This window comes from Bos indicus, chromosome 4 (genome assembly GCF_029378745.1).
Source record: "Bos indicus isolate NIAB-ARS_2022 breed Sahiwal x Tharparkar chromosome 4, NIAB-ARS_B.indTharparkar_mat_pri_1.0, whole genome shotgun sequence".
NCBI classification, from domain to species: domain Eukaryota; kingdom Metazoa; phylum Chordata; class Mammalia; order Artiodactyla; family Bovidae; genus Bos; species Bos indicus.
The window spans coordinates 36,745,534-36,773,172 of NC_091763.1; the positions used below are offsets into that span (position 1 = coordinate 36,745,534).

At 37.4% G+C, this 27,639-nt stretch overlaps 1 protein-coding gene across 3 annotated transcripts in view; it reads left to right on the forward strand.

Moving 5' to 3' along the window:
- SEMA3A (semaphorin 3A) overlaps nt 1-27,639 on the forward strand; it is a 555,723-nt gene that overhangs the window by 340,813 nt on the left and 187,271 nt on the right. The window lies entirely within an intron of this gene.

Genomic DNA, 27,639 nt, shown 5'->3' on the forward strand with positions numbered 1-27,639 from the left:
ATAGTTTTATCCCATGACAAATGCCATGAAGCAAACAGAATATTATGAACAATTTAATAGTGAGATCTATAGTAGGTTTTCACATCAAGAAAGACATTTAAATCATAGATTCTCACATTAAAGAAGACATTTAAGTTGAAATATAAGATTCATCAGAAAAGCAAGAGAGTTCCAGAAAAACATCTATTTCTGCTTTATTGACTATGCCAAAGCCTTTGACTGTGTGGATCACAATAAACTATGGAAAATTCTTCAAGAGATGGGAATACCAGACCACCTGACCTGCCTCTTGAGAAACTTGTATGCAGGTCAGGAAGCAACAGTTAGAACTGGACATGGAACAACAGACTGGTTCCAAATAGGAAAAGGAGTATGTCAAGGCTGTGTATTGTCACCCTGCTTATTTAACTTATATGCAGAGTACATCATGAGAAATGCTGGGCTGGAGGAAGCACAAGCTGGAATCCTGATTGCCAGGAGAACTATCAATAACCTCAGATATGCAGATGACACCACTTTTATGGAAGAAAGTGAAGAGGAACTAAAGAGTCTCTTGATGAAAATGAAAAAGGAGAGTGAAAAAGTTGGCTTAAAGCTCAACATTCAGAAAACGAAGATCATGGCATCTGGTCCTGTCACTTCATGGGAAATAGATGAGGGAACAGTGGAAACAGTGGCTGACTTTATTTTTCTGGGCTCCAAAATCACTGCATGTGGTGATTGCAGCCATGAAATTAAAAGACACTTACTCCTTGGAAGGAAAGTTATGACCAACCTAGACAGCATATTAAAAAGCCAGAGACATTACTTTGTCAACAAAGATCTGTCTAGTCAAGGCTATGGTTTTTCCAGTGGTCATGTATGGATGTGAGATTTGGATTGTGAAGAAAGCTGAGCACCGAAGAATTGATGCTTTTGAACTGTGGTGTTGGAGAAGACACTTGCAAGTAAGTCCCTTGGACTGCAAGGAGATCCAACCAGTCCTTCCTAAAGGAGATCAGTCCTGGGTGTTCATTGGAAGGACTGATGTTGAAGATGAGACTCCAATACTTTGGCCACCTGATGTGACGAGCTGACTCATTTGAAAAGACCCTGATGCTGGGAAAGATTGAGGGCAGGAGGAGAAGGGGACGACAGAGGATGAGGTGGTTGGATGGCATCACCAACTTGATGGACATGAGTTTGGGTGGACTCTGGGAGTTGATGATAGACAGGGAGGCCTGATGTGCTGTGGTTCATGGGTTAGCAAAGAGTTGGACACAACTGAGTGACTGAACTGAACTGAAATGAACACTCTGTCACTTCATGGTGGACGGGGAGGCCTGGTGTGCTGCAGTTCATGGGGTCGCAAAGAGTCATACAGGACTGAGCAGCTGAACTGGTGAGATTCAGGTTTACCAAGTGGAAGGCAAGAAGGGATTAGATAATTACAAACCAAGTGATAATATCTGCTAAAGACCTCAGACAAAAGAGCACTATACTAGTCAGTGTGGTAAGGGAGGAATAAGTTATTGGGACTGTTGTGGCAGGGGCTTGAGCAAAGGAGTTGAATGATACAGTCCTCTATTTTCAGAAGATTCTCCTGACTATTCTGTGTCCAATGCATTGAATAGTAGAGTCAAACTTTTTTAGAATTCTGTTGCATTAGTCCAGAGAGAAGAATATATTCAACTAGATTGGTAGTGGTTGCCATTGAAAGGTGTGTGGCTGTTTGAGATGTATTTAAGGGCAGACTTGACTTTGACTTTCTCAGTTTGGGTAATTGGAACAACTATGTATTTTTGTATCAATTTCCCTAGTAGTTAAAATTGTGAATATGTCTTAGTTACAACATAAATTGCTTGAACAGACTATAAGCCACAGATCCTCAGAAAGGACTGTTAGTGCTATTTTCTCTCGCACACACACACACTTGATTAAAGTATGTAAGAATGCAAAATCCACCTTTTAACTTTTTCCTAGCAGATCTGCCCTCTAAAATCCCCTTAACCTTGTTAGATATCAGTCAGTGTGTGGTTATCAACAAAGTATTATGTGTGAGTTCTCAGATTATCATGAAAAGTGAAAGTGTTAGTCACTCAGTCATGTCCCACTCTTTGTGACTCCATGGACTATAGCCTGCCAGGCTCCACTGTTCATGGGATTTTTCCAGGCAAAAATATTGGAATGGGCTGCCATTTCCTTCTCTAGGGATCTTCCTGACCCAGGAATGGAACCCTGGTCGCCCACATTGCAGGCAGATTCTTTACTGTCTGAGCCACCAGGGAAGCCCCAAATTATCATCCATAGATCTTAAACACAAGACTTTTGAGATCCCCTCAGATGTTGTTCATCTTTTAGTAATGAAGTATGTTATTTTAACTGATGTAGGTATTTAGCAGTATGGAAAACAATTAACAACTAATGGTTATTCCTGCATTTTTGTAAGTAAACATATATAATGTGAAATTTTACAAGGATTTTGGAGAATTAGAGGTATCAGTGTGAGGGAAAAATAGAGAATTTTAATACTGAAATGAATCTCAAAGGTCAACTTCCCTTCTAATACCATTCAAAAGAGTAAACTTTTATCAATTTTGAGAAATTGATAGAGCCTCCAATCACTTGCTCAAAATGTACTAATCTTGAAAATTACAGTGTCGATTGAAAATTATTCAGGAATTTAAAGAAAACTAAAAGCATTCTTTACAAGTATTTTAAATAAGTGCTAGCATTCCTAACAGACATTTCAAGTCCACCTGTCCACCTTTTGGTGGAAAGTTTAGTTAAAAATTTGGGCTTGATAATGTTATATAGAGTTCTTTTAACAAAATAAATAGAGACATTCTTCAAAGGATTAATATTTTATGAGTCAGGATGGAGGACTATGACTTTCATTCAAATAAATATATAGGGGGGAAAATCATATGGATGGAAAACACAGCTGGCGAAAAACATAATATTCCCACATACATTTCATCTCTTTTTGACATGTGTATCTTCACTGTATACAGACTTATATACATACAAACTTTCCCACAGAAACTTGCCACATACATAGAACTGGAATGTGTATTTTACAAATAATTCCTCCACAGACAATCCAGGCAATAAATACTAAGTGATAAAACTATCATTTCCTGTGGCTCACTCAATTATGCAACATTAATCTAAATCTTTTTTTATTAGATTATTTTGAAGGTGCTTTCAAGTCATAGAATGACCCAAGAATGAATGCTTTATAGTTCTCCCAATAGCATTTTATTTTGTCACATTTTCAAGGGTTTATGATTACTTGTCATTACTACTTTTCTGCTGTCAGGTGGAGACTTCAAGCATGGACTAAATATAAATAACTAAGCAGTTCTAGCATGAGCAAAAATGGTTTATTTACCCTTGGAAGTCAGAAAGTATAAATTTCACCATTTCTTTTTTCTTCCTGGTACATTATATAAATATTAGTGGCCTTTGATTCCAAAGGATGATAAAAAATAATAAGATAAAACAATAAAAATTTTACTTATTATTTACAAAATTCCAATTGGGAAGAATTATATTTAAAAATATCTTTAAAAACTGGAATCACTATAACATCTTCAGAAAGAGAAAGCATTAAAGATATTCAGACATTACATCATTCTTTTACTTTCTATGTTTTCCTGAGAAATATTTAGGGACAGGTATTTTACATATGGTCTAACAGAGGCAAAGGATCTTTCCACGAGTTCCGTCATAAATCAGATGTAGCATTAAATACAGTATTCCAAAAACAACTCTAAGATTTCCGGATACTCCTTAACTGTACAGTTCATTTAGATATATTTGAAAGTAAGTATAATATTATGTTGCTTAAAGATAAGAACAATGTTATTAATATAACTTTACCTAAATCTCAACAGATCTTATCATAGAATACATACTTTAAAAACTGTTTTATTAGATAAGTTGTAGTAGAAATAGAAACATTTAAAACATTTTGATTTTGCCTTTCCTTCCTCATTCTCCGTTACATAATTAAAATAAGCTAATGAGTATAAAGAAGAAGCAAGTATTGAAGCCAAGAAGTCTGCATTTGGTAACCCCTCTAGGCAGTATTTGATACAAGTTGACACAATTTTCAATCCCCTATCTCAGAGAAATTCCCCAAATGGAAAAGATGGCCTACTTGAGGCCCAGTGTTTTTGTCAAATTGTTTAGGAAGAGCAAGGCACACCTGCCCAAAGCACATAAACTTCTTAAAAGCTAGGAGCTCTGTGCTGGGAAGGCACAGACCTGATGAAAGCTAAAATATTTCCAAATTCTCCCCTCCCAGAAACTTTGGAGTAACTTAAAACACACACACACACACACACACACACAAACCAGCTCTGAAAATCTAATGGGAATTGAGCACATTTGAGTCTAATTAAAAGAGACACTATTTTATGTAGTCTTGGGTATGCTGATCTAATCATAGGAAAAATCCTGCATAACGAAAATCTTGCATGGGAAGAGTGTTGATAGATAGGTCTTGAGTTGGAAGTATGAGGTCACTGGTTTATATCCTGAGGAGAAAACCTGGACATATTCCATGAAAAACAGCTGCTTTTGTAAAATGTAATGTCTTTCACACAAGTGGAATTAAACTAGCTACTGTCATTTTACGGATTCCACATCTCTCCGAGAGAGGTGGACATTTGGACTCAAGCCTTTCAGATTTGCTGCTTCAGCATGAAAGTATAATTTTCCTTGCAATAAATCAATAACAGAAAAAAATACATTTCAGTCAGAGTGTATACTTTATGACTTGAATTATTTACATTTACTGAGACATGCTTTATGGCCCAGAATATGGGTTATCTTGAGTTTACTGGAAAAGAATGTATATTGTATTCATGTTTGGTGGAGGGTTCTGCAAATGTCAACTAGGTCAAAATGGTTGATAATGTTACCTAAATTTTCAGCATCATATATATGTATGTGTATATATATACATATATGTGTATATATATGTTCCATCAATTATTTGAAAAGGATTGTTGACATTTCTGAATACAAAAATGTTTCTTTGTGTAGTTCTGTCAATTTTTGCTTTGGGTTTTTGAATCCTTCTTATTAGGTGATTAAACATTTACTATTATCATATCCATTTATTTTTTCAAAAAGTAGATTTTTTCACCCCTGCCAAGAGAACTCCTAAGAGCCTCCAAGATCAGATCTAGCTTCCGCTGGGAAGTGTGGTCCTGATTGCAGGGGAGTTGGGCTTGATTCTGCTGTTCTCTAAACCTCAGCACACCCAACACAGGCTCACCCTTCCCCTCCTTTTTTTTTTTTTTTTTAATACCAATCTGTATTATTGTTTTAACATTTTTACAAGGATAGATTATAATTTTATCAAAAAGTAGTATTTAAACATGAAAACATTACTCTTTTCCCAATTTTAGATCCTTAAAAGTTGTGTTTTGTAGCCACATTGTTACTGACTGCTGGGCTGCATCCCACAGGCCTGCAAGCCTTGTAGCTGCCCAGCCTCCAGATCAAAGAAGGATCCTGGAGACACTGACAGAGACAGCAATGGTTTATTAAGGGGGGAATTTTAAGCAAAAAAGTCCTGGAGGATCACGCCACCATTTATGGCAGATGGCAGGAAGAACATGTGAACAATCTTCTCTGACAGGGGGAGAAGGAGGCTACCATTTACAGGGAGAAGTGACGTCAGGTTGGCTCATCAGTTACCTGGAAAATCAGGAGCTGGGGCACGTCAGGCACAGCCCTTTAGGTTAATGACCATCACCAGGGCAGATGTTTTCCTTCAACAAACTAGCAGGTGGAGCCAGTCGGGCCTAAAGGGCACTGGCAGGCACATTCATAGGAGTAGGGACCATAGATCAGTAGATGAAGCAGGGACCATAAAGAAGGGACGTACAAAGAGGGAGAGAATAGTCATCTTGGGACTTCCCCTGGAGATCCAGTGGCTAAGACTCTATGCTTCCAATGCAGAGGGTCCAGGTTCAATTCCTGGTCAGGGCACTAGATATCACATGCTGCAACTAAGAGTTTTCATGGCTTAACTAAGGAGCCTGCCTGCAGCAACTGAAAAAGACATTCCGCAAGCAGCAAAGAAGATCAAAGATCCCACATGCTGCAACATGCCACAGCTAAGACCTGGTGCAGCCAAATAAATACAATAAATATTTAAAAGGGAGAGAGAGGAATAGAAGAGTTTTCTTGTGTGGTTGACCATATACCAACCCCCTGGAACTGCATGGAGCCCAGCTGGGTCCTTTCCTTGTCTGGTGCCACTCACGTCAATTGAAGGAGACTGGTTTGGCAAACAGAGCAATAACTTTATTGATGAAGGCATAGGGAGGAAAAGCTAGTGCTGGAAAGACTCCCTTCAATCCAGGGGATAGAGGTGAGAAACATTTAAGGGGTGGATGCGGTATCAGAGGGCTTCCCAGGTGGCCCTAGAGGTAAAAAACCCGCAAGCAATTGCAGGAGACATAAGAGAAGTGGATTCCATCCCTGGGTTGGGAAGATCTCCTGGAGGAGGGCATGGCAACTTACTGCAGTATTCTTGCCTGAAAAATTCCATGGACAGAGAGGAGCCTGGACGGCTGCAGTCCACAGGGCCACAAAGAGTCGGACAGGACTGAAGCGACTTAGCATGTTCCATCAAAATTGGGGAAAGGGGACAGCGATGTCCAGAAACAGCTGGAGAAGGTGCAGTCCTTTGCGCTCAGCAGACACTAATTGTGCCTAGCAAAGTGCAGGTCCTGGTTTGGGCAGGGATCTCAGCCTGCGAAGGAGGCAAATGAAACTGGCAAATCCTTTGGGTTTTGTCTGTGCTGGCACTGCCCTCACGGTCTGGCTGGAACCGGTTCAGGGCCATTGGCTGTCGCCATTTGGTCCTTTCTGTCTGCTGGTGGTTCTGCAGCTTTGGTTCTGGCATGGGTAGCTTCTGTTAAACTGGCACAGCCTCAGGAATAGACTGTCCGATGGTGGCCTGAGGCAAAGAAAGGTTAGTCTCGGTACAGGGATGGTCTTTATCTCGGAAGAGAGGACGCACTCCGAGAGCCGCGGACAATTTCCTGGTGGCTAAGTCAGCCCCCCCTGCTGGACGCATGCGGGCTGTGCACCGTCTGCACCCACGGCTCTAGGGCCTGGCCTGGCGGGGACCCCTGACTCCCAGGATTGGCCAAACCACTGCACAGGCTGCATGGAAGTGAAACGGATAAGTTGCCCTGAAGCTAGGCTGTGGTGATGCCAGCTCGAGTATACAGCAGGTGCTCACAATGTGCCTAGGGCCTTGGGAGCTTCGCCCCAAGCAAAGCTCACTGGAGGTTGTGTACAGTAAATCCTTTTCATGCCAGGGGCAACACTATTTAAATAAAGAGTATATGATGGACCAGCTAGCAACCCTATAGTTAAGACTAGGGGTCCCGGACTTGGTCTTGGTTTCAAGGGGCCGAAAGCAGAAGCTGGGCAGGAAGCAGCACCCAAATATGAGTTCTAGGGCTTCCTGGACAACTGCCTGCCTTTGCAACCCAGGCATAGCCCTCTTAGCTTGGGGTGGGGGTGTGGGGAGTGGGGCAGCTGGCTATCAGTCCGTGCTGCCCGCGGCTCCCTTCCCCCCCCTGGGTGGCCTATCTGATGATAATCCTTCAAGAAAGGCCTGCCTGACAGGAGTATTCTGAATGCTGTGATCAGCTAGCCCCATTGTCCATGGATGCAAGAGTGTGGAAAGGTTGCATGTGTGCCAATAATTTATCATCACTCATCTAAGTACCTGGTCAAGGTCTCCAGAGATTCTGCCCACCCAAGAAAGCTTCATAGGACAGAGGTGCCATGAAGACCCAGCTGGCCTCAGTGCACAAGAGCAGGTATACTCATACACTGGGCCACCTCCAGAAAGTCTCACACCCCCACCAGGATAGATGGACACCATCCCTGCCCTAAGGCCTGTATATGAGTACTGACACATGTACATGTATATATCTGATATATGTTACAGTATCAGTTCAGTTGCTCTGTCCTGTCCAACTCTTTGCGGCCCTGTGGACTGCAGCGTTGCCAGGTTTCCCTGTCCTTCCCTGGCCCTGTCCTTCCCGGAGTTTGCTCAGACTCATGCCTGTTGAGTTGGTGATGCCATACAACCATCTCTTCCTCTGTGGTCCCCACTCATCCTACTCTCAATCTTTCCCAGAACCAGAGTTTTTCCCACGAGTTGCTCTTTACATCAGGTGGCCAGAGTAGTAGAGTTTCAGCTTCAGCGTTAGTCCTTTCAGTGAATAATCAGGATTGATTTCCTTTAGGATTGACTGATTTGATCTAATGGTTATACAAAATACTCCCATTTTATACAAAAAAAAGGTTGGCTAATATGTACAGATATATATTTAAAAACAAAAGCAAAAAATTATCACTTGCAACTTACAGAAAACATACAGTGACTCTTATGTCAATTCTAGACATATGACTGAAATTCTAGGAAATCACTGAAATGTTTTATTTGTACAATGGATGCTTATCATTTTTAGCTGAATTCTAGGAAATCACTGAGATGTTTTATTTGGGCAATGAATGCTTAACATTTTTAGCTGAATCTGATATTAAATATTTTTATACCAATTTTATAACCTTTCTAAGGATTCTTATATTTCTAAATATATTTTATAAATCTTCTTGTATATATAGAATTATGATTTTTATAATTCTTTCCAAGGATTTCTAAGGTTTACCTTCAGTTTAGTCACACAGTCATGTCTGACTCTTTGCAACACCATGAATCGCAGCACACCAGGCCTCCCTGTGCATCACCAACTCCCGGAGTTCACTCAAATTGATGTCCATCGAGTGAGTGATGCCATCCAGCCATCTCATCCTCTGTCGTGCCCTTCTCCTCCTGCCCCCAATCCCTCCCAGCATCAGGGTCTTTTCCAATGAGTCAACTCTTCGCATAAGGTGGCCAAAGTATTGGAGTTTCAGCTTCAGCATCAGTCCTGCCAATGAACACCCAGGACTGATCTCCTTTAGGATGGACTGGTTGGATTTCCTTGCAGTCCAAGGGACTTACTTGCAAGTGTCTTCTCCAACACCACAGTTCAAAAGCATCAATTCTTCGGCGGTCAGCTTTCTTCACAATCCAAATCTCACATCCATACATGACCACTGGAAAAACCATAGCCTTGACTAGACGGACCTTTGTTGGCAAAGTAAATTGATCATTTTCCTTTAATTTGGAAAGGCATTTTTTTTCCTAAAAAAGTTAAATTCTCTTAGGGGATCTACCAAAAACATGTGCATTGTTATTATAATACTGTTACCTGCCAGTAATTAAAGAAATTGAAGACAAGACTACTCACAAAGAAAGAAATCTATCTGTATTCAGTTTTTCAGAATAATTCCCCTAGATGGATAATGTCTGATTTCAAAATAATTGCCACCAAAATTTTTTGCAAATATTTTAACATCCTATTATTTATAAACTATATTTTAATAATCAAGGTCTTCCATTAATAGTAGCATCTCCCAGAATATTTTTGACAATGAGTTATTTTATATTAAAAAAAAAAGAGAGAGAAGATTCGATGTCATACAAGGTTGATAAACATTGGGTTTAAAGATTTTCTTTAAGCAAATTTCCTTACTTCAAAAAGTCTCTGATGTCTTAATTTGAAGTATAATATAATGATATGTTGGAGAAGGAAATGGCAACCCACTTCAGTATTCTTGCCTGGGGAGTCCCGTGGATGGAGGAGACTAGTGGGCTGCTGTCCGTGGGGGTCTCAAAGAGTCGAACACGACTGAAGCAACTTTGAATGCACACATGCGTTGGAGAAGGAAATGGCCACCCACTCCAGTATTCTCGCCTGGAGAATCCCAGGGACAGAGGAGCCTGATGGGCTGCTGTCTATGGGGTTGCACAGAGTCAGACATGACTGAAGCGACTTAGCAGCAGCAGCACTAGCATAATGATATGTGTAGTATTCTGTCAGTCTCTTTTTTTTCATGGGGTCCTTCATCCCATGAAACATCAGAATAAACTGATATATTCTGTATACTTTATAGAATATATCAGTGTAGGATTGTTCATTCATCAGTATGTGCATTTTATTAGGCAAAGAGACAGGATCAGCAGTTTTTAAAAAATTATTTATTTGGCTATGCTAGGTCTTAGTTATGGCACAGGGGATCTTTGTTAAGGCATATGAAATCTTTTATTTGTGCCGTGTGAACCCTTAGTTGTGGTATGCGGGATCTAGTTCCCTAAGCAGGGATCGAACCTGGGTCCCTTGTGTTGGGAGCATGGAATCTTAGCCACTGGACCATCAGGGAAGTCCGTCAACAGCTTTTAACATGTAGATAATGTTATGTAAATGTCACAGAAAATATTTTCTAACTTGTTTGGAATATTTAAGATTTTACACCCACGTGTTTTTCCTGTTTAGTTTTCTGTTTACTAGCCATAAAAAATATAGTCGAAGGTAGAAAGAAACTGAGACTTTATGATTAAAGTTAAATATCACTAAAGTGATGTATTTAACCTTAACTGGAGTGTTTAAAGGGAAAGTTTGTGATAAAATTTTTTAATGAAAAGAATACATCTAAGATAAGATTGGCTGCAATAACAGTATAAGGCCAAATCTAAGACTACTATTAAGCAGAGATTAAAGCATGCACAATTTTATTTTATTTTGTTTAGTCCTTCTTTGTTTAGCTTTTTTCCCCACATTTTTCCCTCAAGTGAATAGAAGGTAAGAGTTCTAAGGTTGATGATAACTCTGCTGCAGTGTATATTAAATCAATGTGTGCACTTTTGCGGAATGTTACAAGTTGACTACTGATAGTTCAAATGCTCTTTCTTTCTTTGATGTCAACAAAGATGATAACCAACTGTATAGATATAGATGATGTGCTTTTCCTGATAGACCCTCTTTTAACTTAAAGTCTGTTGATAATTGCTGCTTTTGCAATAAGAGCATTTTCAACTACCTGAATCAAGACTTTCATAGCAATATCACTTACTGGTTCTTGACAGCTAATGAAGTGGCAGAGCAGGGCTGATAAACTCCAGAGCCTATCAAGAGGGCTGAGTGTAGCATTTTTTTAGATTCTGATTTTCTAAATGAGGTGGAAGTCATTATGTTCATCAAACAAACTCAACTATGAACTTTTAAACTGATTTCTTGATTTTTTTAAAGAAGTAATTTCTTCTCACTGAGCGCTTAGAAATGATAAAGCAACAGCTATTTTTGGGAAAAGCTAGAAAATCTCTCTCAATTTTGTAATTATACTGGTTTCTATTACTTTTTGAGTTTTATCAGTAGTGGCATTTAGCCTAATAAAAAACAAGTGCCTATTTTACATAAGGTCATTACAAGATTAATATAAAATTAAATTTAAAAAATCTTGGAAGCCTTGTTGAAAATACATTGCTGCTTAGAGACACAATAAAATACATAATCCTTTAAAGCTAGGTTTGTGAGGTGTAGGTACATAGGTTGTTATTTTCATAACAATTTATTAATTTGAATAGAAAAAATATAATATTTTTAAGGAATAAACATGCTCCAATTTTAGTTTATAAAATTATTTCTATCATTTAATCAAAAATTTAGTAATAACAGTATTGTTGTAAAGACATGGCCTTCTCTGATAGCTCAGTTGGTAAAGAATCCACCTGCAATGCAGGAGACCCTGGTTCAATTCCTCATTTGGGAAAAAAAGAATTAGTAATAACAGTATTGTTGTAAAGACATAGTCTTCCCTGATAGCTCAGTTGGTAAAGAATCCACCTGCAATGCAGGGGACCCTGGTTCAATTCCTCATTTGGGAAGATCTGTTGGAGAAGGGTAGGCTACCCACTCCAGTATTCTTGGGTTTACCTTGTGGCCCAGCTGGTAAAGAATCTGCCTGCAATGTGGGAGACCTGGGTTTGATCCCTGGGTTGGGAAGAGCGCCTGGAGAAGGGAAAGGCTACCCACTCCAGTGTTCTGGCCTAGAGAATTCCATGGACTATACAGTCCATGGAGTCACAAGGAGTTGGACATGACTTTTATTACTAAAAGTTTAGTAATAACAGTATTATTATAAAGACATGATCGACAAAGAAAATCGTCTATTAACTATTTACATGCAAAATAAACAAGTATCAGGAAAATGAAAGAATCAAGATATCAGGGATCTTTTCATTGCTCACATTGATCTACCCCTAGGGTTATATTAGGACTGAACAGCTCTCACACACACTTTGTCTCATTGCAGGTCTAAAGGCAAATTTTACTCCTGCTATTCTCTGCATTCAGACTCATTTTGAGTCTCATTTTGCATGTGTGTTGTGGTCAGTGTGGATTAAAGGGATATCGAGTTTCACTCTAAACAGTGTTTATAACTTATCATTGTAACATTGATATTAGTGCCTTGTTTTGTTTTTTCTTTTCTTATTTTTAAAGAGAAAAACAGCTGCAGTTTTTGGGCAAGTATAGAAGGAAGTTTAAAGAAGACATAAGCTACTTTTTTTGTTTGCCTACTCTTAAAAAAAGAAGCAAATCTGGTTCTGAATTAGTTGTTTGTCTTTGTGGGGATAAATATCTGTGTGTCCTGTGTTGGTCTAGATAATCTTTAGTGTGTGCTGTCCTGTCCAGCCCAGAGATGATCTTGATTTAATGGGCCCTGGGAGAGCAAGAATTTTCCATAAACAAATTGGAGTTTTAGCTTCATCCTAGGGAACCACTTAGTTGTCCTTTTAGCTCTTAAACCAAACCTGTCTCACATTATATTTAATTTTAATCCTAGACTAGTTATAACCATGACCCAATCTTAGAGTATATTTACAGCAGGGTGTGTTTGGAAAAGAGAGTAGAATAATTTAAACTGATCAATTTATCTCCTTTTTATTTGTGTATGTAGAGAGATTATAAAATGTCAATGAATTATTATGAACCAACTTGATTAGGGCATCTGACTTCCATTGCTTAATTAGTTTTGAAATGTGTTAACTCCAAAACTAAATACATCATTAGGGGAAAAATACTTGTGGCGTTCCATCATAAATAGTACGTTATTGTCACTATGATAAGGAAGTCCCCAGAATGCATTGTATGGCTTCATCTAAAGACTCTGAGTTCACTGGTTTTCAACACCATCCTCTCACCTCTCCCTCCTACCCTTCTGCAGGGAAATCTGATTCAAACAAAATCCTGTTTTAAGGAATCCATAAGCCTTCATAATCAGAATCTATATTTATCCTAGTTATAGAAGTGGGATATGTCATTTGAGGGCTTCTGAGGAGACTCAATTGTGAACAATCCACCTGCCAATACAGGAGACGCAATTTCCTTCCCTGGGTCAGGGAGATCTCCTTGAGAAGGAAACAGCAACCCCCTGCAATATTCTTGCCTGGGAAATCCCATGAATAGAGGAGCCTGGCAGGCTACATACAGTCCATGGAGCCACAGAGTTGGACACAACTTAATGACTGAACAATAGCAGCAAAATGTCATACGAACACCTTCCCTCCTCTCCCATCCCCCCCCCCCCAAAAAAAACCAAAAAAAGCATCTCAGGTGAACAATTTCTACTTTTCAGCTGACAAACTTACATTGCATTTGTTTGTGGTACTCAGATACTATGTAGTTTAGAGATAGAAAAAACTAGAAATAGTAAGGATAACAGGATAAATTATGAGTTATTTGACTCACATGCACTATTACACATGATGAACATATTTATTTTATCCACCTAATCAGAAATCCATCATTCATTTGATAAGCATAGCAAACACTTCTGTTAGCCACATCTAGGGTTTAGGTAATTCCTGCTCACAGCCACTGGAGAAGGCAAGGCACCCCACTCCAGTACTCTTGCCTGGAAAATCCCATGGATGGAGGGGCCTGGTAGGCTGCAGTCCATGGGGTCGCTGGGAGTCGAATACGACTGAGCGACTTCACTTTCACTTTTAACTTTCATGCATTGGAGAAGGAAATGGCAACCCACTCCAGTGTTCTTGCCTGGAGAATCCCAGGGACGGGGAGCCTGGTGGGCTGCCGTCTATGGGGTCGCACAGAGTTGGATACGACTGAAGTGACTTAGCAGCAGCAGCAGCTCACAGCCACACACAACTGCTTCTCTGATTTATTCATTTTATTGACCCTTGATAAAATTCACATCATCTCCTGGTCTTCCTTATGACTTTCTCTTTTCCTCCAAACTCTGGGAATTAAATAAAGTTTTGTCTCAGCTTCAAAGGGTCACCCACAAACATTGAATTACATATATTCTCCAATAAGTTCACACTTAGCCGTACCAATTTTTATCAGTGAGTAAGGAAAATTTTTTTGTTGTCATAAATGTGTCTTGGGATGGAAATAATGGAAAATACTAATTACTCAATTTATTTCTTAAAAACTCATTTGCTCTGTGTTAAGGTAATTCAAATTATTATTAAACAGTTTAAAAAAATTCTTAGAGTGTGCATACACATCAAATAATAGGTGGCTAAGCAATTTATAAGTATTTAATACTCCATATGTGACTATATTACACAATTTTCTTACAGGAAAATGAAATATTTAATGTTTAAGTGTCAGAATCTAAGTTTGCTTTCATATAGTCTTGTAGGGAAATGCTAATTACTTGAAGAACACACTGATACATATGTTGTGGTATACCTAAATAAGACAGCCTGAAAAACCAAACTTTTGATGATATTTATCAAATTAAACCTCCTGTTTTTTAACTTTGCTAGTGTTGCATTGCTTACTCATAGGCATTTAAGGAACACTTTCTGGTGAGCTGATTAATAATGGAAACATGCCTGTAGAGGAGCCTTACAAATAAGACAAAAGACAGATTAGAGAACAAAAATTATATTCCTCGATTACTAGCCCATCACTCAAGAGCACCAAGTTACACTGATGTGAGTTGTAAAAGAAGTATCTGCTTTTCAGTTCTAAATCTTTTCTAATGATCTTGCACAGAAATGAGTGATCAATTATTATGTATCTTTGTATTAAATTTTTTTTGTCCACATTGAGACATTTAGTTAATGTAATAATAACATTTAAACTTTTTTTCATTTTTCCAAGGAGAATTAAAAGTTAAAATTATGCATTAGTTATTTTGTAAATTATTTGCAACATTTTTTTAAGCATATCATTGTGCCCAAAATTTACTGACATCAGGGATCAGGCAGCAAAAATAAAGCAAAACAACTGAAGTCACAGTTTTTCTAGAAATTTATTTAAAAAGAGCATTGAACTGAGAGCTTGGAGATCTGAATTTAAACTTGGCCTCTGCAACTGTTAATGGTAAAATCACTCATGACTTTTTGTAAATGGAGGCAATCAGACTATAATCAAAAGATCCTTCTAAATATCTAACTCACTAACTATTCAGATAATTAGACACATATGCCACCATGCTAACTTGACATCTAAAAGAACTAAAAACATATTCTACTCCCCATCCATACACGTGGCACACAATTAATGCATTACTATGTATTATGCTTAAAATGTATGGAGCATCAGAGGAGGAGTAATACCTGCTAAGTCTCAAGGCCTTTATGGGAGAGATGGCTACTAACTGTACCTTGAAGCATAAGAACCTGAAAGGTAAACTAGAAAAAGGAGAGGGCAGCCTAGATTTAGAGAAGAGTAAATTGGCCATTTCTGATAGAATTGTGGCTTAAAACAAGGTTGCAAAGGAACATTAGGAACTGTGACTTTTATTAGGGAGACAGGGCAAAGGTAATGGTGGTGGGTGTAGGTACTTTAAAAAAAAAGAAATATTTTTGAAATTGGCTCTGGTCAATTTTATAATGATGCCTTGAAGACTATATTAAAATGAGAAGTTTAAGAAACAGGATCAGTTAAATTATTGGCATAAACTGTAGCAATAAACTATTGCTATTGTAATAGTTACTGTGTTTAATATTACTGATTAAATACAACTCCAAAATCAAACTGTAGTCATGATTTTTATATGTCAAATGACCATAACAGTGCCTGACACATAGAATTTTAAAAAATAGCCATTTTATAGCCATGTTATAAATAATTCAGGGTTTAGATGGCATGATTTTATTGGTTATTTGAATGTAATTAGAAAAGCCAGTGTATACTCTGACATAAAATATATACTGCTTATTCCTAGAAGTTTGTTATTACATTTACTCTTTCTGTGTTTTTGCTATATTTTGTAAAAGCTGTTGCAAATACTATTTACTGAGACAAATATTTCTATGTGCCAACACTAGTTATATACCAGGGAAAGATTCTAGGACTAGGAACACAAAGATAAGAAAAAGCAGAATGTTTTAACTCTAGAAATGGAGCTAAAAAGATAAAGCAGTGATTAACTTACATTATTACATGATACTCTTTCACAAAGGAAGGCATGGTATACTGTCCCTTAGAAGGTTGGAGAATTCATAGGAGAGAATTAACCTAGATCCTGGAATCTGAGTAGATTCACATGGTAAGTTCGGGTGGAAGATGGCAACCATTGGGAAACAGAAGACATTCTAAGCAGTGGTGACTATAGAGAGTAGGCCACTGGGGTGACTGGTAGCCATTCTGTTAATACATATGCATGTATGTGTGTAAAATATAGGATACATACACTTACCCACAATCTATTGGTAAATGAGCCCCAAAATATGTGGAAAATGCTAAGAGCTCAAATCATGTGTTGGAAATTTCTAAACAGGTTTTAAAGAGATAAATGATCTAATATCTGTGCTTTTAAATTTGATTCATTCCTTGTTTGAATGAATATATTACTAAGAAACTCTTGTTGCTGTAGTCTCTTGAGTGAGTGGATGGTCTGTCTCCTTAAATCTTGCATGTTTGAGAATGTCTGATACTGTCTTTCTTACTGGGTATAAACTTATTGAGTCAAGTATGTTTTCAATTGGATATTTGCACAAATTCCTTTTTTTGATTTCTGGCAAACAATGTTGTTTTGAATAAGGATACAGCCTACTTGATAACTTCAATAGATGACTGAGTTTTATTCATGGATTTCACATATATTCTTCCTTTGTTTAGTAAGTTCCATAATTGATCCTCTAATAGATTAGATTTTCCTGGAAAATGGTAACATTTCAGTCTGCAGATATGTTTATTTTTAGGATTTTAAGGTTTTATTTCCTATCATCCATTCTTATTATCTTCTCATTAATAAATTTTGCCTCTTTTAATGAAAATTTGATTTTGTTATTACTGTGGAGCTTTGGCAACAAAACAGTCTAACTCCCTTTTCCATGTCAATTCCTCTTTTCTATGTTTTTTGGTTGCATTTTGGTCAACTTTCTATCTCTTTATAACAGTGAGAGTGAGCTCGAGGAGTTCACAGTATACAATTGTTATTTTTACTTGAAAACAAGCTTCAAATTTTTAAATACATTTTCTTCTAGGAAAATATATTCTTTACTCTTTCATATTTTGCAGTTGGTGTGTGTCTTATGAAACCCCATCAAAGACACTGGGGAGTAGTCTAGTGTTCACACTTTCCACGCCTACCTTCACTGTGGTTTATCCACAGTGATTTCCTTGAGTGGGAGGGTAATACACACACAATAAGTACTGTGTACAGTGTGTTATTAGAACAGTACTTGGCATACAAATGTTAGTTAAGATGATATTTTGTGTGTTAGTGGTACTTTCAATTTTTATGGATATTTTCCAATAATTTTATAGTCATATATACCCCTACAACTTGTTTATATAATAAAGCATTTATGGCTAGAAGGTTTGTGATTTGTTAATACTTTGGTTACTAATTATGTGTAGTTATTGCTGTAGTTCAGCATTTTATCTCAAAATATTTCATGCTCCACTATTTTGGATGTATTCTCTTAACTACTCATGGTTTGATATTCTATGAGTGCATTTCCTCTGAATATTTTCCCCTCTATTTTCTTCTTTTTGTAAAGTGAGATTCAAGGGAAGGGGATAAAGTTAAGAGTGACTTTTTCTCAACTTTACCAGGAGTGTGTCGTATTTATTTTGTATAAAGATTATTCTAGAGGCAATGCATAACATGAATGTTGTAACCTTACAAAGGAAGTTCTGTTAGAAGATAATTAGTGTAATCAAAAGATGAAATTATAAGGAATTAAACTGTGGCAGTGAGGATATAAGCAGAGGAAACTATAGGAGATATTATAGCACTGAACCAAACTGAAGTGATGGAAACGGTCTGTGGATGATGAAGAGGCTCTGGTTTGTACGATTGTTTGGATGAGTGACACTTGTATCCAGTTTTAAAATGAACCAAAAAGTGATGATACCAATGGAAAAAAGAAAAAGGAGTGAGTTCTAACCAAGTCATGCAAACTCTGAGATATTTGTGCAATAACTAAATAGAGGTTACTAGTAAACTTTTGAGGGAGAAGGCAATGGCACCCCACTCCAGTACTCTTGCCTGGAAAATCCCATGGATGGAGGAGCCTGGTAGGCTGCAGTCCATGGGGTCGCTAAGAGTCAGACACGACTGAGCGACTTCACTTTCACTTTTCACTTTCATGCATTGGAGGAGGAAATGGCAACCCACTCCAGTGTTCTTGCCTAGAGAATCCCAGGGACGGCGGGGCCTGGTGGGCTGCCGTCTATGGGGTCGCACAGAGTTGGACACGACTGAAGCAACAGCAGCAGCAGCAGCAGTAAACCTTTGGAGAAGGCAATGGCACCCCATTCCAGTACTCTTGCCTGGAAAATCCCATGGGCGGAGGAGTGTGGTAGGCTGCAGTCCATGGGGTCACGAAGGGTCAGACACGACTGAGCGACTTCACTTTTCTTTTTCACTTTCATGCATTGGAGAAGGAAATGGCAACCCACTTCAGTGTTCGTGCCTGGAGGATCCCAGGGACGGGGAGCCTGGTGGGCTACCGTCTATGGGGTCACACAGAGTCGGACACGACTGAAGCAACTTAGCAGCAGCAGCAGCAGTAAACCTTTGTTTGGCTTTTGGGGGGAAATCTGTCTTGGAAGATATACATATGAGACATATCAAAATACTGCTTGTGATGAAAGCTATACTTGTAGATAAGATTATAAACAGAGTTATTATTGTATAAAAAGACCAAGTACAGAGTAAATAAAATAATGTAAATATTTAAGAAACTATTAACTAAGGTGAATTATGTGATAGTGAGAGGTAACCAAACTTCTCAACAATCAGTCTAAGTATTTTCCAAAGTATATTCTTATATTTCTCTCTTTTCTTTTTAATGATCAGTTCTTAGTATTCTCAAAAATTCCTCCTTCTTAGAGGTGGTGCAGAGTAAGACAGTCTGGCCTCTGGTGTTGGGAACTGAAATCTTGATTCCATCTCATGAACTCTATGACCTAAGATATTCCCAATATGTATCTGAATCAATTTCTCCATGAGAAAAAATGGAAATAAAAGTTTCCACCTTAAAATGTTTCAGGGCTTGAATTAGTATATTAATAAATCATTCAACAGCTTTTTGGCACATAATAGACACTGAAAATTTATTTCTTTTGTATTTTCTCTTCTTTCTCCTGGCTGTTTTTCATGTCCTCTGAATGAAATGTTCCATTTTACCCCTTTATACTGCCCTGTACATTTTTAAGGCCAGGCTTAATTGCCAAACTTTCTCTAAGTATTACCCACTTCTTCTGGTAGCATTAATTTATCCTTTCTATAAACTTCCTCAGCTCTTACTATTCTCTCTGTGATTGTTGTTCATTTAGTTTTTGCTTCCCTGAGGGCATTTGTCTACTTTCAATCAAAGTTTTATTAGTCTTCATACTTCATAGTCAGTGTCTACGTGTTACACATAATAAGCACTAGATGGATGCTTGTTGAATTAGTAGTTGAATGATTCAAATAAAAAATGTGAATCATCAGAGTAGATTGTGAAAAACTTACTTTCCACAAATATTTCTCACATGAGAAAAAGTGGGAGTAGATTTCTATCACAGAGAGGCCTGCTCTTGATATTTTATAGTGTATTGAAGGGAAAATCTCTTGTCCCTCCCTGACAATGTGGTTCAGGGCACTTGTGAATTATGGGTCTAGAAGCATAGAATCTGGGTTTGGGCTGATCATGAACCTTTACTTGTCCAAAGCTCGTGTGAGTACCCAGAACCTTGATCAAGGGGTCTATCTAAGTCAAAAAAGGTTGATGTATTCAAGTCAACTATAAATAAGAAATATCTGGCAGAAGACAGTCTTGGTATCATGTCAGTGTGATGGCGACTAATATCAGAGATCAGACTGTTGGCAAATACAAAGAAATGCATTGAAAGGAGAACTTGAAGAAATATTCTAGGCAAAGGTCATGAGGTTGTGTTTTATAAAGTGTTGTGGCCTCTGGCACAAGCTAGAGAAAGTAGCAAATTCATTAGGGTAAAAGTGACCTTCAGACCAGTATGTTTAAACTGGATGTACATTTTGAGTCTACCTGTTATCTAAGATAGATTTTTTTTCTAAGTATATTCAAACAATACATTGGACCAAACTTGGTAAATTGAGAAAATATTCTCAGCACCATCAAATAAATAATAGCATGTAGAGCTCACTAACATTGGGGTTTGTTGGTTCAATGACAAGATGCAGTGGCCAGAAATGCTCCGAGTAGAGTTCATTCTCTACAGTTTATCTTAGAGCTGCTGCTGCTGCTAAGTCGCTTCAGTCGTGTCCGACTCTGCACGACCCCACAGATGGCAGCCCACCAGGCTCCCCCGTCCCTGGGATTCTCTAGGCAAGAACACTGGAGTGGGTTGCCATTTCCTTCTCCAATGCATGAAAGTGAAAAGTGAAAGTGAAGTCGCTCAGTCGTGTCTGACCCTCAGCGACCCCATGGACTGCAGCCTTCCAGGCTCCTCCGTCCATGGGATTCTCCAGGCAAGAGTACTGGAGTGGGGTGCCATTGCCTTCAGCACTTCCCAAATAGAAGTCTGGAGAAAGCTACCACCCTTCTCCACATTAAGTTCTAAAAACCAGTCCTCGATGAAACAAAGTAAAAAAAAAAGATGACTTTTTCTACAATATAACTTTATTAATCTCTAAAATTTATTGTGTATTTTTGGTCCTTCCTAAACTTTTTGTTAGTTAAATAAAATTCCTTATCTTCTTTGTATAAATGAAAATAATAGTAAATAGCACTTATTCTATTGTTCTGTTTTTATAGGGCAACAAAAAGTTGTCATCTTTCATTTCAGCCCTCATTTCTCTTTTGGAAATTTAAATACTCTAGGAAGCACCGAAATACTCTCAAATTTGGGACCTCAATGAACTTTCCCATATTTACAAATATCTGAATGTGCCACCATTTAGTCAAAATATTTTGGCATTGTACAGACCCAAATTTTGACTGCATTAAATAGGATCTTTGTTCTGTGCAAAGGACAAAGTTCAAGCCATGGAAAAAGGACATAAGCCTAAAGCCTTCAGTGAATACAGGCAATTCATTAGAGAACAGCAACTGGTGGGGTCCCATTACCTTTCATGCTATAAAATTAAGAGAAGGGTGGGTTTTGGAAGGAAGGAAGAAAGGGAGGAGGAGAGAAATAGAAATAGAAATGTCATAGAAGTCAGAAGTATAGAGAACAGGATGACTGTTGTTTCGATATGAAGTTCAAGTGTACAGCAGTTCTCTTTCCAGTTATAAAAACTCTAGTTCTGGATAATCTTGCATTAGGAAATCAGTATTCATTTCACTGTGTTTTTGAAATTTGATCTGGTCATTGTAATGCAGTCATCTATGTAAATCGGTGCTTACCCTAAAGATAATCAGGACAGCACAGGAACTATACAACTTTATTATGTAGAGCTGAATCGACAGATGTGATTTTGATGTAAATTTTCTCACCTTTTTTCTTTTCATATGTTACATACACAAGAAGAGCACTAACTTATAAAATAATTTTTTAGTATTTTAAATAATGTACTGATAGTGACATCTAAATTTGTTTTTTCTCTATTCAGAGTTGCATTAGATATCCTGATGGATTCAAGGGGAAAAGGCAAATCTAAAAATTTATAAATAAATAAGTTGAATGAAAATGAGAATTTACTCATTAGGAAAAAAATCATGGGTCTTCACCCATGACTATTTTGATAGGATATTCTGACTGAAGGACAGAACAAGAAAAATTTCTTCTCTCCTTTTGCTGCATAATGTTAGATTTTTAAAAATCTTATCACGTGGACTTTGTGTCTTGAATTTCAGAAGATCCATAAGATTTTTAGTAATACATCACAGAGAATGCAATCTATTTATAATTGAAAATCATGCTGCTTGAAGTTATATGAATCAGTTCTCCTTCCAGAACATGTGTAAACTTACACTTATTGTCTATATTGCCTTATATATAGCATGTCTTAGGTAGCAATTATTGAACACAAACTATTTGCTTATAGTTTTATGACCAGTTTACCTTTCATTTGTCGTTAAACAAAGCATATAAACACTAAGTCATTTGTTGAATCTGGAATAAACAGAATGTTTTCTTAATTATCTTAAAAATATAAGAATACATAGTTTATTAAAAGTGCTTGTCTGAAATAGCACTTTTGATTACAGTCCTGCATTTGCTTTTCTTTATGGTCGACATGGCACGTAGAAGGTAAAATAATGTTTAAATGAGGGAAAAATTGAATTGTACCCAAGATGAATTAGTGCCTTTATATGCTTTGTCTACTAGGATTCACCGAAGTCAAGTTGATTCTATAGAAATTTATGTTTTTCTATAATGAATAGCTGTTGTTGACGAAATGTGAACATAGGCAAGATGTAAGAACATAGTAGGGTATTAAATGTCTCATATTACTGTATATTAATTTCAAAGCTAGTTTGTATAATGGTAAAATGTACATTAAAGTGGCTGAAAAGAAACATCTAAAGTTCTTTGATTCTAAAAGAGTAAAGTCAAAATTGAAGTTAAAATCAACTGCAACTTAATATGTCAACATATATAAAAAATAAAATCATAAGCTTATAATTTAAAAACCATAAATGAGAACAGACTGTTTTAAAATGTGAAATATAGACTTAAGGAAAGAGTCTCTAATTTTAACCTAGATTTTTTTTACCCTGAGAAGAGGTGAGATAATCTAAGCAATCCAGAATTTGCCCTGGCTCAATGCCAAGAAGGTCTCAGAAAGATTCTTCTCTGTTATGAAGTGATGGATAAAATCCCTGATACACAGGAACGTGTAAGGAATTAGCAGCAAAAGAAATGATGAGGCAAAATTAAGTACCTTCAAAGAATGTAAAACAGCTGCCAACCTGTACTCCAGGAGAATATTGTCTTTTTGTTTAATGAAATGATCCAGCAGAAACATTTTTTAAGTGTAGTTTGTTTACAGAGTGATTTCACACATAAATGACTAAAGTCTTTTCTCTTAAGTTGTCAGTGCATAGAAACCACTAATTCTCCCTAAGCTTAATTTATAAAATTCAACATGTAACATTTTTCAGTTGTATGAATATTTTCATTATTTGGAATTATGGTATTGCCAAATTCAGACTTAAATTGAAGAAAGTAGGGAAAAACACTACGCCATTCAGGTATTACCTAAATCCAATTCCTTACGATAATATAGTAGAAGAGACAAATAGATTCAAGGGCTTAGATCTGATAGACAGAGTACCTGAAGAACTGTGAATGGAGTTCATAACATTGTACAGGAGGCAATGATCAAAACTACTCCCAAGGAAAAGAAATGTAAGACGGCAAAATGGTTGTCTGAGGAGGCCTTACAAATAGCTGAGAAAAGAAGCAAAACTAAAGGTAAAGGAGAAAAGGAAAGATATACCCATCTGAATGGAGAGTTCAAAAGAATAGCAAGGAGAGATAAGAAAGCCTTGCTAAGTCAACAATGCAAAGAAATATAGGAAAAGAACAGGATGTGAAAGACTAGAGATCTCTTCCAGAAAATTAGAAATACTGAGGGAACATTTCATACAAAGATGGGAAAAATGAAGGACAAAAAAAAGTATAAACCTAACAGAAGCAGAAGATATTAAGAAGAGGTGGCAAGAATATACAGAACTATACCAAAAAAAAAAAAACCCTTAATGATGCAGATAACCATGATGGTGTGATCAGTCACCTAGAGCCAACATCCTGGATTGTAAAGTCAAATGGGCCTTAAGAAGCATCACTATGAGCAAAGCTAGTGGAGATGATGGAATTCCAGCTGAACTATTTCAAATCCTAAAAGATGATGCTGTGAAAGTGCTGCATTCAATATGCCAGCAAATACTGAAAACTAGCAGTGGCCTGAGGACTGGAAAAGGTCAGTTTTCATTCCAATCTCAAAGAAAGGCAATGCCAAAGAATGTTTAAACTACCACACAATTGCACTCATTTCATACACTGGCAAAGTGATTCTCAAGATTCTTCAAGCCAGGCTTCAACAGTACATGAACTGAGAACTCCCAGATGTTCAAGCTGGATTTAGAAAAGGCAGAGGAACCAGAGGTCAAATTGCCAACATTGACTGGATTATAGAAAAACCAAGAGATTTCCATAAAAACATCTGCTACATGGACTATACAAATCCTTTAACTGTGGATCACAACAAACAGTGGAAAATTCTTCAAGACATGGGAATACCAGACCACTTTATCTGACTCCAGAGAAACCTGTATGCAAGTCAAGAAGCAACAGTTAGAACCAGTCATGAAACAATCAACTGGTTCCAACATGGGAAAGGAGTACTTCAAGGCTGTATATTGTCATCTTGCTTATTTAACTTATATGCAGAGTACATCATGTGAAATGCTGGGCTGCATGAAGCACAAGCTGCAATCAAGATTGCTGGGAGAAATATCAATAACCTCAGAAATGCAAATGACACTGTCCTTATGGCAGAAAGCAAAGAAGAATTAAAGAACCTCTTGAAGAAAGTGAGAGAAGAGAGTGAAAAAGTTGGCTTAAAACTCAACATTCAAAAAACTACAATCATGGCTTCTGGTCCCTCATTTCATCTCAAATAGATGGGAAAACAAGGCAAAGAGTGAGAGCTTGTATTTTCTTGGGCTCTAAAATCACTGCAGATGGTGACTACAGTCATGAAATTAAAAGATACTTGCTCCTTGGAAGAAAATCTATGAGAAAGCTAGATAGCATGTTAAAAAGCAGAGATATTACTTTGCCAACAAAAGTCCATATAGTCAAAGCTATGGTTTTTCCAGTAGTCACGTATGGATGTGAGAATTGGACCATAAAGAAGGCTGAGCGCCGGAGAATTGATGCTTTTGAACTGTGGTGTTTGACAAGACTCTTGAGAGTCCCTTGGACTGCAAGAAGATCAAACCAGTCAATCGTAAAGGAAATCAATCCTGAGTATTCATTGGAAGGACTGATGCTGAAGTTGTAGCTCTAGTAATCCAGTACTTTCCAGTCAGCTGGTGTGAAGAGCTGACTCATTAGAAAAGACCCTGATGCTGGGAAAGATCGAAGGCAGGAAGAGAAGGGGACAACAGAGAATGAGATGATTGGATGGCATCACCGCCTCAATAGACTTAAGTTTGAACAATCTCTGGGAGCTGGTGAAGGACAGGGAAGCCTGCCGTGTGGGAGTCCATGGGGTCACAAAGATTCAGACATGACAGAGTGACTGAACAACAACAATAAATGATATAGAAAGTCATTATTTTTATTATTTAAAGTGCAGCCACAGGTATACATGTGTGCCCCATCCCATGTATACCTGTGGTGGATTCATTTTGATATTTGGCAAAACTAATACAATTATGTAAAGTTTAAAAATAAAATAAAATTAGAAAAAAAATCAAAAAAAAAATAAATAAAGTGCAGCCAACATACAGAAATTGGCAAACAAAAACCAAAGTAAACCAAGGAGTTACTGCTCTTCTTTTTTATTCCTTAACCATACACAATTACTGACACTAACAAATTAGTACACTTGATGAGATAGTGGAAAAGTACTTCTTTCAGTCAGCTCCATCTTCCCTGATTTCCTACTTGTAGTCAAGAAGAATTATTTAATTTCACCTTTGTAATAACTCTTGGAAGATTTATTATTAACCCCTTTTTTCTAAACCCTGAGGCCTAAGTAATGAAAAGAACTCATCTAAGTTTACACACCCTGTAAGTACTGTGGCCGTGCTTATGTTTTCACCTATAGCTATGACTCCATATTCTATAGCTATATTAGTTGTCTTCCCACTGCTTTTCCACTTCATGTTTAGAGGTCTCTTACATGGTTTCTATGCGTGTCCAATTAAAATCAATCCATCTCTTAAATGACCCTCTTGATGATTAATATCTATGTAATTGTCTTGATTTAGACTCAGCAGGCTTTTCAAACTTTTTTCAGTTTGCCTAGCTACCTGTAGTTTGGTCTCTCTGGTGTTAGGATAGAATTAGAGATTAGAATTGGAAAGAAGAGTGAAGGTCATCTATTCTGTTTGATAAACAGAGCTCTGTATATAGTCAATTAGTACATGAGCATATCCAGTGATACAGCCATGTCTCTGGTATAGGTCTTTCCATCCTCACACAGCTCGGAGTGCCTGAAATTTCTGTCTTATACTGACTTATATTTACATTCATGTACTGCGTGGTGGATTCTTTGTTCTTTCTCTTTGGAGACTAATAGCACTCATTTATTTCAGATATGCCTCACATGAATGAGTCTCTTTCCCTTGATCTGTTTCTTCTTTTCCTCCTGCCTTCTATTCTTCTTTCCTTCCTTTTTTTTTTTTTTTGGTCATAAGTTGAGGACGAAATAAGATAAACCAGTAGTGTACTGTTTCTCATGAAGAAATTTGAAAAGCATCTTTTAACAATTTATTAACAATTATTACAGTTTTGCATGCAAGATGGGTAGTTAGGTAGGTAGATATAGATAGACATTCCATTTAATATGTATTGACCCAGTACTATATAAAAGAAACCATGTGATTTGTGGATAATAAGCTATTAACTATATGTTTTCTTATTAATTCTGGTATGTAATTCATTTATATGAATGATGGTAATAATTGACACTGTGATGCAGGCTATAAGTAATTAAAGGAAAATATTACAAAGAAATTAATTCTGTGTGAATCTGTTAGGGGTTTCATCTGAACTAGCTTGGAAGAGTGATGCTCTTTTCTCTAGGTAGCATATAGTTGTAGGTGTCAGGAACAATGTCAGGAAAGGCTAATAAGTGGATGACTATGGAGTGTGTTTTCCTGCCCTGTGGTGGGCATGAGAAAGAGTACTGAGGTGGGGTTTAAACTCAAATGGTGTTTATCTGAATTTTGATGCCAAGTTAAGAATTTTGAACTTTGTTCTCTATTAAAATATTCTTTTGATGAGATGGAAAAGGAAGTAAAAAGATAAAACAAGGCAGATTATTGAGTGACTAGTGTCCTGGGGTAGGTCTGGGACAGAGGAAAGGTCTTCATTTCTGCTTTCATTCCTTGGAAGGCACATTCTACATTTTATGGGTGCTGATGAAAATTTCTACTATGCATGCGTGGTAAAAAGCAGAATCACTGATTCAGAACACATTTCGAAGAGTCCCCAACATTTGTATTTGGGGACTGTGGTGGTGGTGGTGGCAGCAGGAGTGGTGGTGGTGGGTGTATTTATATAAACACTATATATAAAATTTCAGTTGAAACAGATAAAGGAAACCTCTTTGGTGATGATCAGCAATTACCTTTCTAGTGCAAAGACA